Here is a 15,004-nt window from a genome sequence, read left to right as displayed (position 1 = left end):
TCCAAATAGGAGGGAAGAATTAAGCATTTTAATTTGTATAAAACTGTAGCTGCCACTTTGCCATTGACAAAGAATGAGGTCTATCAAAATGTCTATTTGCAAGGAATTTCTTGGCATGGTAACAGCCTTGGGGGATCAAATAGTGGTATTATTCCAGTTTTCAGGGTAATAATGACCATGTAGTCAGAAATGTAAGATAAATTAACGTGTATTGGATTATTACAATAATACATAGGATGCACCTAGAGTGTACCTTACACACTGTGTGGGCTATTTAAGCCTGTGCCCTCCCCACAGCAGAACTTTTGTATAGCTGTGAGCCACAGGACAGTCCAGAGATGCAAATTCTGTGCTTTTTGGGCAGTGCCAAAGATATCATTTCACCCAGCACCGTCATGACTAAATTTCCTGGCTTCAGGATGAAGCAGGCCTGGGTTTTAAGCAAGTGTTCACTTCCTGTAATGTTTTCAGAAAGGGAGAGACAACAACTTCTGCCTGTGACAACTTCTTCCCAGCTACAAACGGGATTAATCCTAATTGCCAGGGACAGAAATCCTGTTAGGCTATCCAGCCTGGCTCTTTGGTAACACAGGATTCTCCCCCGGGGTTCTAGGTAATTATCTATTGCTTTGTTTAGTCTGTCTTCCAGTTCTGTGTTGATGCCCATACCTAGTACCTGAGCACCTCTCCAGTTATTTACATTGCTGAGGAAGATCAATACATTTCATGGGCTACTCAGTTCTCCATTCAGGTCACTCAAGGACCAACTCTTAGATGCCAACAAGAGCACCATTCATACTCTTTCTGCTCTGTCAAAAACTGCCTATGAAAAAAAGGCCATGTTCAAAGTGTCCCAAATTAAGAAAATAAACTTCAAAAAAACAAACAAGAAAAACTGCACCTGCCAGAGCAAGTGCATTGAAAAAGACTTGGTTTAATTCAGACTACCTCAGCTTTACAAACCCAGTTCATGGTTGGTTGTTTTTGAGTGACTGAAGGTAAACCAACATCATTCCTGGGCCTATTTTGTTCCTCAGACTATTTACATTTATGCACACACAAATTTGCTCTTCAGCTCTCTTATGTGGCAGCAATATGGGAGAATAAAAATGGTAAATAAATAGAATCTTCCAATTTCTTCTGGGTCACGAAACAAAATCTTCTGCTCACATCTACAGCAGCATCAAAATTAAGTTCAGAGCTTTTGTAAACATAGAAGTTTGTTACAAATGCTTAATCCACTTCTACCCACTCTCCATGTAATGAGGCACAACAAAATTATTTTCAATGTACTTTCTGCATTATTTCACCAGGGATTGTTAATGATGTTTAATTTGCTATTGCTGCAAATATATATCTAATTATAATTAGACAGGAAAATGCAAACCATGCATTGACTGTCATTCTCCAGAGCTTTGTAAGGAAGTCTTGTTTTACAGAACATCCTTTACCCAGGAGTGGCTCACTTCCCTCAAGTCAGAAAAGTTGAAATCCTTAATTTTAATCACTCACTACAAGACATATGCTACGTGTAAATACATCGAAATTGAAAATTGCTAAAGCACTAGCATATATGCAAAATACCGTTAATCAGAACAATGAAGAGGGGAACTTCCAAAACAACTAGTTTCCACAGCATTTTACAAAAACTCATATTGTTATTTGTAAATTGCTTTCAAAAATAAAAGCAGGTCTTCATCCCCAGTGTGGAGAAATAAAAGCTACATCCATTTCTGGTCAATCCTGCCGATTTTATCTGTACTAGGAGCACAATAAAACTATTTTTATAAAAAGACCAGAATGAAAAGTAATTAACTTTTATTTATTAACTTAAACTTTTATTGAACTAATCTAAGAATTAATTAAAATAAAGATTTGCAGTCAGTTGTGAGCATCAACAAATGAACACAACATTATTCTAATAATGGCTTATTATATTATTTCTCTGCTGGAATGCAATATTGATTGGAAATCCTTGGGACGGAACAAATTTATTATTTGTGCAAATTTAACAACTTTACTTACAGATGCAAATGCTTATTGTTTAATTTGAAATAAGTCTATAGGAAAGTTCCAGATGCTGGCAAAGAAGGCCCAGTGAATCCACTGATTCTAAGCATTTACACCTGAGATTAATTAACCTGGGTCAGTTTCTCACTGTGCTCAGGTGTGACTCAGTCCAGCCTCTCCCAGAGCCCACTGCCTGAACCTGGCTTCTATGGCTGGTGCTTCAGCAGATACTTCAGCCCCGGGAATCAGGTGTGCTGGGAAGCAGGGCTGGCACATCCCCCTGGACTCCCATGCTCCTCAGGCTCCCGCATCCCCCTGGGCTCCCGCATCCCCCTGGGCTCCAGCATCCCCCGGCTCCAGCATCCCCCTGGGCTCCAGCATCCCCCAGCTCCCTCCCCTGCACAGCACCAGACCCAGGTGAAGCAGCCTGAAGCAGACCCAGGCCTTGCTGGGATGTTGGAACACCCACCTCTAGTGTTCCACATTTAACGAGAGTCACCAACAGTCCGCCCCACACAAACATCAAGCCCCAGCTCTGCCCGCAGCCCTCCTTCGGGAAACTCCTGCCGAATTGCCGGTGACCGCAGGAGAACCTTCCAGGCAGAAGTGCTCAGGCAGCGTTTGACTCGCGGCCACAGCCAGGCAGGACGTGGGAGGGAAGCAGTGGAGGGAAATCCCTTGCCTGTAACGTGTCATTGCTTTGGCAGCACTTTGCTTACCCTGCTAGGGAGCTATCATCTCCGTGACACCCCAGGGATCCCTGAACGGGCAGCCAGCATTAGATCTTAATCAAAAATCTCCGCAGGCCTGAAAGGGGAGAGGTGTGTTCTGTCTCTGGGACTGCATCTCACAAGCCATGGTACAGTATCACCTACCAGGAAGCAAATGGCACAGCTCATCCTCTGAGATAAACCCCCACTGAATTTACCTGAGCTTTGCCAAGCAGTTACATGCTTCAGGAGTCAGTCATCCTGCTGTTCTAGGGCTGTCAAGAACCATTGCTTTAGCTGGTAAAAGTTAGCATCATTCTGTTGACTTCTAACAGACTTCTTTGGTTTATCAGCTGCTGAGGAACATCTCCTTCAGCCATTTCAAGGTAATAAAAATGTTGTTTAAAAAACTTATTATAACTGATAAACTCCCCATGCAAGGAAACATTAAAAGCAATTTCAAAGTGCAAGTTGCAAGTCTGAAGAGATGCCTATTGCTATCTGTGCAGTAAAACAGACAAGGGAATCAAGGGAGTTGGTTTTTAATACAGGACAAAGAGAGGGGAAAATACTGCTCTGAAGTAGCACAGAATTCAGGTTTTAATGATAATGAGATTAGCAAGATAAATGCAGTGTCACGGTACTTTGCTGCCTTTTCCCATCAGCAGAAGCTGCAGTGTTAGCCTCACACTGGAGCAGGGTTGGCAAAGACAGGAAAGAAGTTTAACATGGAAAAGCCTCAGATGTTAAAACTAAGGTCTATTAATATCCACAGGCTTCTATCTCTGTTGGGAGTAACAGTATCAGAACTGCCAAAACAACTCCCATACTTCAGGAAGAAATTGTAATCATTCTGAAGAAAGAAATACTCTCAAACATCTGTTTGTGGGTCCAGAATAGTGAAAGGCAACTACAATATTAATAAAAAATATATCTTTGAGGCAAAAAGCAACAGAACTTATTTCACCCAAAACAATGACACGCCTCTTAAATTCAGTCCTTTTGCATCTCTCTAAAGTGCAATAATTGAAAGAGGCGGGGGGAAAGCTTAATGCTGATAGATGATTTATTTCAGTAAGTAACAGCTTCTGACTTCTTGCAACTTGATAAAAAGGAAATTACCCAGGGGTCTATTTGCACATTCTCCATTACCATTTCACATCACTTCCACTCAAAGCTTACCTGCCTCAATGAGGAATAACACACTTCTGCTTTGGCTGAGGAGACTCAGAACTGTTGCCAGCAAACTGTCCAAGATCCCCTGTGCTCTGTGAATATTCATGTACCAGAAGGATGCTCAGTGGGGTGAGATGGCAGCAACCCTTTCAAGAGGAGTCAGGAATGCCACCAGCACTGGAAAAGCCATCCAGTGTCTTGTCATTTTACTCTTTATTGAAAATATTTTGCTTTCTCCTACTTCCATACAATTAAATTTGCCATGGTGAATTGGCATGCAAAATTGCCCTCTCCATATACATTGTTGTTAAATTACTCTATAATTAGTATTAACATATTGTACTTAGAGCATTTACTATGCTTGATGGTTCTATCAACATAACCTTATTGTGATCTACAGCAGTAAGGACGACAATTAAAATGGTATTACTCACTTTTAAATAGTCACTGACAAGTTCTACCCACATTTGTAAGCATCCTTTCAATCATGCTTAGTCACCTCCATAAACTCTATTAAAATTCTGTAGTGCTGATTTCCCTGTGGAGGGAGAAAGGCAGGACAGGAAGGCAGAAAATCCAGAGCCATAATGGGGTACCTGCCTCCCATGGAGCAAACACCAGGGTTTTTTGAATGCCCAGGAAACCAGTCCTGGAAATCCCCCATATCATTCAGCAGGACCTGGGATCCTAAGTTTGAGGTACTTCTGCAAATCCTGGTTTATTACCCAGGAGGGCAGAATTTACATAACCCCAGGGACCCAACAAAACAGAGAAGTAATTCCTCTGTTGGAATTCTATCCAGTCACATGGCCCTATTCCCTGTGCACTGTCTCAGAGAGAGCCAGGACCATGATTTAGCCCTTGGTTAGAAAGAATATTTATACATCTGCTTCATGCAAGCTGAGTGCAGGACCCACCATAAATAGGTAACTTAATACTAAAATTACTTTTTAAATAAAGCCTTCATTTTTCATATGGAAAAGGAAATCCATTGGAATATTAATAGCCTACATCTTTCAGATTTGTATTCAGGTACAGGGGAGCAGGGTGAGGAGGAGGGGTAGAAGTGACCTCAATTCTGACAGTCACATAATTTTGTGGTTCAAAAGCTATTGAAACATTTCAGAGCATAATGCCCAATGATTTGCATTCCAGAGACTTTCCCCAGAAACTGAAGGATTGCTAAAGGGTGCGTACCGCACTCTAATGCTTGTGCCCTTTCCTCAAATTAATGACACTGTCAAGCTCTGATGAGATCATATCTGACACAGAGCAAAATTATGGTAACAGTCATGTGTGATCTTATCCAGCCCAACTTCTATTTCCATGGGAGTACAAAAGGAAAGAAAGTTCCATTAAACTGTATTTGAGAAGGTGATATTCACCCTGCAGCTATAGGACTCTATCTGAGCACTACTTGTCACATCCTGGGAAAAGAGTAGAAAAAGAAAATTCAGAAACACAACCAATAATCTAAGCAACCATGTAATACAATCCCAGCTACAATTTAGTGCTGATTGTAATTCTAGGTTTCTAGATACAAGTGAAGGAAACCAGATGGATTTTGGGGAACTGTTTCCACATGTATAATTAAAAGGGTGCTATAGCAGCTGAGGATCTGGCCTCGCTTGCGAGAGGCAAGATTTGAACAGTTGTTTTGCCTATAATTTGGCTATGGCCAGAACACATCCAAATAGCTTCCCACTTCCTTAAGGGAGGGATGATTAGTGACTGAGAGAGGCATGCTCTGAGACTCATCTGTGAACTGGGATTAGAACCTGAAATCGCCTTCAAACACCCGGTGCACTAAGAGACATACCACATACAGCCACTAAAAATAGGAGGAGTGGGCCTGAATTATCTGTTCAGTTTCTGAGCTCACCACCAGCTGAGGAGCCTCCTGCTGGGTGTATTTACCTCAAGTCTGATGCTTTCGGAGAGGAACCACAACCTTCTACCACAACTGTTGTAGAAGGAGAAGCACACTAATATGGATTTAATAAGAATGCCTACGTTAATTATAAATCCATTTATTATTAGAAGTTCACAAAAGATTTAATAAGAGATTAATCTAGATGTGTGCTAATTAGCTGAAAGCTGTATGAAGGGTAAAACTCCCACCTGCACCAGGTGGTGTTTGGTCAATGCCGGATTTGGTTTCCACCCATCCCTGGTGCCAAAAGGACCTGGTCTGAGCTGGTCCTGAGCTGACCTCACTGCAGAGACATAACTTCACTGCAGATGTACAATGACCTTCCCATCCTTACTAAATACTTGCAAAGATATTTTTGTAAAATCATTTTAATGCTCTACCTGCAACTCAATACCAATGCAATCAGATGAAGATTATGCACATACAGCTATGACTCACTGACTGCCCTGCTCAGCCACATGGTGTGTTTGAGCAGGAGAATATAAAGCAAAGAATTTCTCTTCAAAATATAGTGTAAATGTTAAACTCTAATGGGTATTTTTTGGAGGACCATCTTTAAACATTTGATACGCACGTGTTCATTTGCCATCAAGGTTATCAGACGCTGTTAGATGTGAGCCAAACTCTGCTCAGAGTGCTGACAGCACTGGAGGAATTATGGATGTGATCCACCTTCCTTCCCATGGCTAGGCCGAGAAAACAGTAACTTGATCTTTAAAGGTCTAGACTATCTGTTGCAGAGCTCTCTGGGGCCAAGGCTTTTCCACAGGGAATAAGCATCTACCATTCTTTAGAGTAAAGGGCTGGATTCCAATGTCTGTCTCCATAAAGTACAGTGACTTTATTTAGACCTCATGCAAGTGAAATTCAGTCATGTTACTCTGACCAAACAGGTATTAGAGAAGAGTGTTTTGACTTGACTATCAAAACCATTCAAACTCCCCTCAATAGTGGTTAAACAAAAAATCATTCCAAGTAAGACTAACTCATGTTAACATTAAAACAACTTGCAGGGGGAAAATGAGAGAAAGCAAGCAAGTGAGAAAGAAAACTTGATATAAATCAAGCCTAAACACTCCACCAATCATCAGCTCTCTAAATCAAGAAATCTGACAGATTTTCCAAGTGAGAATCAATCTTCCTGTCTCTGCAGTAAGTATACTGTAATCCTTTTTCCAGCACAGTACAGAAAACGTAACTGCCACATTAAAGATGTATTGAAAAATATTCTGCCAGACTGTTTGAATGCTTCTGACCTCTTGTTTTTAAACAAGAAGTCAGAAGAGTTTTCATGGCTCTATGCTCCTCTGCTGTCCAAAACGGCTTTGGTGGAAGATAGTTCACATAGCTTATGTGCCTGCCCCAACAGTACCTATGTCCAGAACCTGAGGAGATGCTCCTGCCAGATGACAACCTCTCACCTCCTGGGCATGGCAGATGCTGCTGAAAGCACAGAGAGGTCAATGTTGGGGAAAGGAGAGAAAAAAGCAAGGACAGTTAAATAAGAAGGAAGCCAGTACTAAATCCCCCTCACCCCCAGCACTGCCCCTGCCTTCCCTATCTATTGCAGGCTGCAAATCAAAGCTCAGCCCTCAGAGGACAGACTGGGATAGGAACAGATCCTGACTATAGGCAACAGTACTGGAAATCAACTCCTTAATTCTCAGGTATAATACAGCAAATCAATGCTGCTCGCATTGGAATCTGTTCATGTTACAAGAAATTCAAGTGATTCTGCAAAAATAACCCTGAGGCAACATGTAAAGGGAGAGGGAAAAGCCATTGAATTAAGAAACTATTTAAATTCAGAAGCCACTGAGAAACCCATCAGCTAAGATTTCACCAGAGTTTCTAGGGCTGTTTTTAAAGCACACTGATGAGTTGACAAGAAGTATTCTTCTCTTCCCTATTGCTTAGAGCCAGGGGACTTCAGCAGATCCATCTAAGAGGCCACCTCACAAGAACTGTGTGGCTTGCAGCAGGCACTGGTGCTGTGGTGATGTTCCTGAGCTGGTGGTGCTTGTCACTGAGCTCTGAAGTAGGCAAAACTGTGGTGAATCTGGACTCCTTTGAATATTAGCTTTAGACACTGTGTGCTAACACTGGTGTCCTGGCTCGATTTCAGTTTGCTTGATTACACCCCAGCATTCTGCAGCCCCTGCACTCCTGGCAGGCAGGGTGATCTCTTTCTGCCCTCCATGACCATGACATGGCAGCACTGGTCAGTTCCAGGGGAGACTGGGTTTTGGTGGGGGCAAAGAGATAGCCACAAGTCATCCCTGTACCTACCAGAAATGTTAAGGTGTGTACTTCCCATGGGAACTTAGAGGAATGTCAGAACTGCATGATTTATCCATGATAACCCAGAGGGAGGGGAAGGCTCCAAGCAGAGATGTGACGAAGCAGCAGTGTGAGGAGTCCAAGGCTCAGTCAATGCTGAATGAACAGGCTGACACTTTAGGAGCTGGCCTGGCAGGGAGCAGGCAGTGCGATGCCTCACTTGACCTTCAGAGGAGGGAAGTGATGTGGTCAAACTTTAAGAAATGCATGTTCCCACTGGTGAAAAAAAGCGAGCGGAGGAGAGGCTGTTTCCTTCCTGTTTATCTTTTAGTCTCTCTAAAAGCTTACAATGAGAGCTTACTATAATTTGGTTTTTAACTAGGATAATTTGTATTCCAGGAGAAAAGCTGAGGTTTAATGTTCCTTCTAAGTCCATATGATACAACAGCCAATGTATCTGTTCAACAGCAGAAGCAGACCTTGCAGGTATTTTTGTTCTACATTGTAAAGACGGTTATTCCTTTTCAAAAGGCATATTTCTATTTGTCTTTGCTTTCTGCATGTATTTTCACATTCTTATAAGCCAAAGTAACATATTTAATGCAAAAGTCCTGTGAGAATGTCCCCAGAGCTGCAGTGAAGATGTGTCACTGTCCACTTTTCCCATTAACTGCACCTTCTCCTCACCCCATCAGCCAGGAACATGCGCCTGTGGGGAACAGCCTAACATCCCTTCAGGTGAATATGCAGGAAAAATGGGATCTGAGCTGGTGTTCAAAATTCAGCAAGAACAATTTCCTTTAAAATTAATTACTGCTGACATCTAATACAATTGCAGCATGCAGGCAGACACCAGCAATTAATTAATCGTCAGTTTTCAAAAAAGAGGGTATTGATTTGTTGTTCCTCATAAACCTGGAATATTAGATTGATGACAAGACAATTACATAAAGTAAGGGAAGGAAATTGGCTTTCATGAACAAGACAAATGGAAAGGAGTCTGAGTGTCTCTGGTTTCCACATGAATCCTCATTTAGGGTCATACACCAGAAAGACACAGCCAAAACAGCTCACTCATTCTTCTGAAAAATTCTCTCAAATAAATAAACAATTTTGTCCCATCCCCTGCTCCACCTCCAGCAGAGAGCCACTTGCAGCAGAGCAGGACCTGGCTGTGCTGTACAGCCCAGCAGTCCACTCCTCCACTGGAAAATGTCAGCTCTCAGCTCCAGAGCATCTTCTGTGAGTAGTTCTGTTCAGTCCCGCTTCCCTGCAAGCTTCCTTCCCTTCCAGACAGCTGTATCACATGGAACCCGAGTGGCATAGCCAAGGCAGCATGCTATCAATCACACTTGCTGTATTCCTGGAGCACAATTGTTTCTTTTTAATTATTTGCCCTGTCCATTGCTCTGTCACACCTCTCTGTTTCTCTTTTTCTGCATACATATTATTTACCCCCCATAAATATTCTTTCCCATAAGATGGAAGCTCATATTTGGGGCATTATTTGTGAGTTTGACTGGCACAACTTCAGTGATTCAAGAGGGAAAAGCAGCTCTAAAGACTCTGTCATTCCTGCCTGGAGTGTGACAGGGCCCTCAGCAGGAGCAGGGGCATTGCTGCTGCCCTGGGCACCCTCTGCCCCTGCTCTGCCCATCTGTGCCTCTGGCCAGTTCCATGGCTGCCCATCCTCTGCCACGGCCAGGGAACACAGAGCACCGACATCTCCCACAGCAGAGAATGTAACTGAGCAGTGAATTTTAACTGGTTACGTGGGGTCTGGTGACAACACTACCAGCACAGAAATCCTGGAGAAAAACAAACAGGAAGATCTCACGCAGGCAGTTTCCATGGATGCAGCTGCTTGCTTGAGTGGGTTAAAAAACCAAAATATTCTGTCATCCAGAATTTCACATTCCCTTTCTCCCTGCATTCACATGTGTGGGGTTTGAAGCTGTTAATTCCCATTTCTGTTCCTGCCACTCCTCCCCAGAGACTGGGAACGTGCCACCTCCTGATTGACATGGCACACCAGGAAAAAAGGACGTGCCCAGCTTGCCTGTTCAGCATGTTGACAAACAACCCAATACTACATTGTCCAGGAACTAAAGCCTGCCTCAGAAAGCCAAGGCTTCATTAGCAGAAGCTATTTACTTGCTGCCCAGACCAGGAAGGCAAGGGCCAGTCGTGAGTTTGGCTGAGGACAGTGCTCAGACCTGGGTGCTGCGCACTCACTGGGTTCAGTGAATGTGAGAGGAATGTTCCAACCCTCAGTGATACAACATTTTGGCTTGAGTTCCTGAGAAAATCAGGAAAATCACCTTTAACTGTGCTGGTCAACGGGTCACCTTACAGCTCTCATCCTCATCTTCCATTCCACCTTCTCTCAATACATTTTATGCTTTTTTATTTTATCCTTTATTTCACTCCTTCCAAGGAATTTGGCAAAATCTTCAAGGTTTCTGAGCTACCCAAGTTCTGCTAAGTTTCACCCCATATAAGCCTGCTGCTTGCAGATGTGACAGGCTGTTTGGGCCAGAGGAAATCCTCCTCCCTAATGCTGCTGCTAACAGGTGTATTCCCAGGCAGCACTGATCTCTTCCTGAGGGTCTGTGGTCTCCTTCCAGGGCAGGACTCACTTTACAGGCAGCAGAGAGGCAGCTCCACCAGGCTCAGTGCAGGGTTAAATTGGTGCAGAGGTGTTGCAGCTGACTGAAGGAGTGAGAGACACAAAGCACATGGGACAGGAGGGGTACCCAGCAGGGCTGAGCTGGGAGCCCCAGAAGAGTTCCCATTATCAGCCTAAGATGTCCCAGTCTTGGGAACCACTAGGAGGATGCACCCTGCTGTAGGAACAGCTTGACTGCATCAGTTACCGACTGTTACAGAAACACCCTGCTGGCGAAGCCAGATCAGCCTAATTAGAGCATCTGAGAACTCTCAGGCTCAGCACAGCTGATCTCATTGTTTGTTTGGGAAGGTGTATCTTCCAAAGCCAAGAATACACTTGACTTAGAAGGGCTTCCCTGCAACTGAGGCAACTCTCAGTATTGTTTTCAGAAGTGACTGAGGCAGATTTGGAGGTGGGAAGGAGAAAAGAACTGTCACATATGTGATTTCCAGTAAAAAGTCCCCACTTCCACTCAAGGACATCACCCAGAGCATGTTGCCCAGGTCCACCACCAATCAGGCTTGGGTATCTCCCAGGACAGAAGTCACCCTCCCTCTCTACAGCCCATTCCAGGGTCTCACCACCCTCGCAGCAAAGATTTTTCTGATGTTAAATGTAATGTTGAGCATTTCCATTTGTATCCACTCCAGTTACAAAGCTGAAACATAAATTTTGGAGTGCTTGATGTGCTCAGATTGTGGCACAGAGACAGCGGCTCTGCCCATGGGACTTGCTGTAAAGGAGCAATCCAATCACTGGGAGTGCTTGTTTTCACATCACCTGTGGAGAGAACCACTCTCCATCTACCCCAGATAAGCCCTGATTCAGAAACGTGCTATGAGTGAAGTCCATGGACAGAAAAAAAACAACCTGCCTTTGACTGCACATGCTAGAGCCCTTTGTGTCTCCCAAGAGAGGGAATGGGCTCTGGAATGTGGAGCCCTGGCACCTTTCATTGTGGCCTGGCATTCCCTGTGCACCTTCTCTGCCAGGTGAGGAGCTGGCAGTGGCTACAGTGCTGGGCAGTCCTCTCCCTGCAACCCAGTTCACGCATCCACCAGGGCCACGTGTCCACCCAGACCCACAGCCATGAGCAGTGGGAAGAGCCCAAACATGGGACTGGTAATTGCATTTATTATTCTGCTTTGTTCTCTCAGACGTTTCTCTCTGCAGGCAGGGCCCCTGGGCAGAGAAAGAGGCATTGCTATCTCCCCCAGACCCTGCTTAAATGACACAACAACAAATTGTGCAGCCTCGGGGCTGCATTTCTAGTGCAGCATCTCCCTCCTGTTGCATTGCATTTTTCATTTGCTATTTAGCACTTGAGAAACAAAACTGATTAGAAATGTCTCACTGGAGACTTTGGTTTTAGGGAGTAAAAGGAAGCAGCACTAAAAGCATACTGAATATTCATTCAACTATAAAATCCTAATTCTCCTTAGCAGCTCTTCTGGGCAACACATTCCAAAGTGAGATTTGAACATCAAGGTGAATATCATTATGTTGCAGTTGGCTTTTTCCTCAGCAGATCTCATTTCTACATCTCATTGCTGCAAAATCTCATGCACAAATAAACTTACTGCCAGGGCTGAACAGAAAAATAACATCAACAAGATTTGTATGTGCAGGGTGGGCAGAAACACTAAAGATTTGTAAAATGCAAATTCCATAGCAGTTTAGTAAATACCAACAACTACCAACTCACCAGAGTTGTCCAGGGCATCCTAATGTCTGCTTGAGCCATTATCACCTTTAGTTATCTACATTCTGTCACCTCAAGGAAGAGGAAGATGGGGACAGGAGCAAGAGCACTGTATCACTGTGAGCTGTACAGTGCTTACACAATGGCAGGACTGGGATCTCTGCTGAGCTCTTCAAACACCTCTTTTCTAAAGAAGGGTTTCTTCACACTGTACTTAAAACTCTTTCCAGCTCTTCATAAAACAATGTCCCAGCTCACTTCAAACGTGAATTGCAACGTACATGTGCAAAGAAAATAAGAGTCAGTTTTTATGGAGAAGCTGCCTCAGGGATTTCATTCAGAATTATTGTCTTCAGTTTTATTAAAATCAATATGAGATTTTATTACAGTATAAATTAAATGGGAGGCTATTTGCTCCTCAGACACCAGAAGCAATAGAATGAACATTTGCTTCAAGCAATGATATTCATCCAGATGTCTTAGCTAATGTTTTCTATGAACAAGTGTGGAGTTCCATTTCTTTTTCTCTCTTATTTTTTCATCCCTTAAACACCAGGGACAGTTCATGAAATGTGACTGAGGATAACAGATGATACTCAGATATTTTTAAAGGCTCAGGAAACTCAGGACTTGAACAAACTATTAAGATCTGTGGGAAACCCTCTACAGTGAGTGATTAAAGAGCTCAATTTGTTTAGTTTATTAAAAAGAAGGTGAAAGGTGGCTTGATTACAGGGTATTAATAGATTCACAGGGAGACAAGTACATGGGACTAAATGGTTTTTACCCTTACAGACAAAACGGCCACCATGCGCAGCAGTATGCACCAGCCAGAGGGGCGGCCCAGGCAAGGGGTGCTGCTGGGGTGCCTGGCCCTGGCACCAGCACCACTGCCAGAGGTGCAAACCCTGCAGCAGGATCAGACAGGGGTTTAGGAACTGAAATAAAGAGATTTGGATTCACCTGCTTGCAGGCAGTAGCTAAGGTGTGCTAGAGCTGAGAAGCTCTAAGCCCATTGCAATAGGTGGCAATCTGGCAATAGCACTGCTTTGAGATGGAAATTTCTAAAACCAGAGTGAGAAGATGGGAGATTTCATGGAAATGCCAGAGTGTTGGAGGAAAACCATCAAATGCTGTATTACAGTAGATGTAAAATAAACTGTGATAATAGCCAATATCCTGTCAAAGTTGATCTAATAATCACTTAAACTGGACTTAGATGCTCGAAAGGTTAATGTGCCAACAACTCAATTCACCGAACTACCATATATCAGTAGACAAATCATTAAAATAAATATAGACACACTCTGAAGAAGGTCAGCAGGGCTTGTGAATGCAGGTCATATCCTAAAATGATGCCAGTTACTGTCACTTGGAAGGAAAAAATTATATCAGGATGATTTGCATAGGAAGAAACTGGCCCTAAATACTCAAGATGGAGAAATCAAATGCAGATAGCAGCTGGTTACATGATCTTTAAAGTTCATCCCAACACATGATACAAAACTAAAGCACTCCCAGTTTCCCTCTAGATCTTACTCTTTCTTTAATTAGGTCATTTGCATAAAAACTGGATTTCTACATTCAAAGTTTAACAATTCTAGCTGAGGTTTTGTGCAGGGATTTTTTTCCTCACTTCTGAAATTGCCTTTGCTTTGGGGACATAATATTTTCTCTCTTACTAATTATGATGTCAAAACCAAAGGATTAGCTACTCCACTAGGAATATATGCACATTGAGAGGTGATTACACAGCTTTCCCTTCTCCATGCAACAGCCATTGGCACAAGCCAGTAACACAGAAATAACACAGATTGAACACTGGCTTGTGCCCCTGGGCACAGCATCAAGTAGAACTGGATGTGGTTATGCTGCATTTATGCCAACCAAGGCCAGCTCCTGCCCTCTCTGCCCAGTCCTCTTATCTGTATCATGTCATTGCAGTTCTGTGCATCATCAGAAATTGGGCAATGCTGTTTCTTCCTTCTGTGCTCTGCTCACCCATACTGAACAGAGCAAAGTTAAAGTTAAAGTTAGGACCAAAGTTAAAATTGCCTCTGACTGTAATAGCAGTGCCCTAGGTATCTTGGGTGCTGGCAGAACTAATCAGGAGATTACTAGATGTAACTAATAATTAACAAATGTAAATGAACATGAACAGAATTCTAGCCTCATGCAGGTATTGTTTGACTCTTGCTCTAACAACTTAATAGAGCAGAGCAATGTAAAATGCCTGCAGTGGAAGCACTAGAGAGCAGCAGCACAGGCCCTTTCAGCCCAATGGAGATTAAATATGGGACAATAATTTGCTTTTTAAAATGTAGGACAAATGACCAAAATAGAAGATGCAGCAAAATTAGTAGAGCAGAAAAGTCCAAAGGATGCAGTAATAATTCGTTCTGTTACCGAATGCCTGCTGACACACAATGCAATTCAATAAAGGCATTGCTATCACTCTGTGCTGCTGGAGAGGGAACAATGGGGCAAAGAGACAATGGGGCAAAGAGGTGTGAGGCTGTACA

The sequence above is a fragment of the Lonchura striata genome, chromosome 19 (genome assembly GCF_050655825.1).
Source record: "Lonchura striata isolate lonStrDom1 chromosome 19, ASM5065582v1, whole genome shotgun sequence".
NCBI lineage: Eukaryota > Metazoa > Chordata > Aves > Passeriformes > Estrildidae > Lonchura > Lonchura striata.
Note: the sequence above shows the minus strand (reverse complement) of the source record.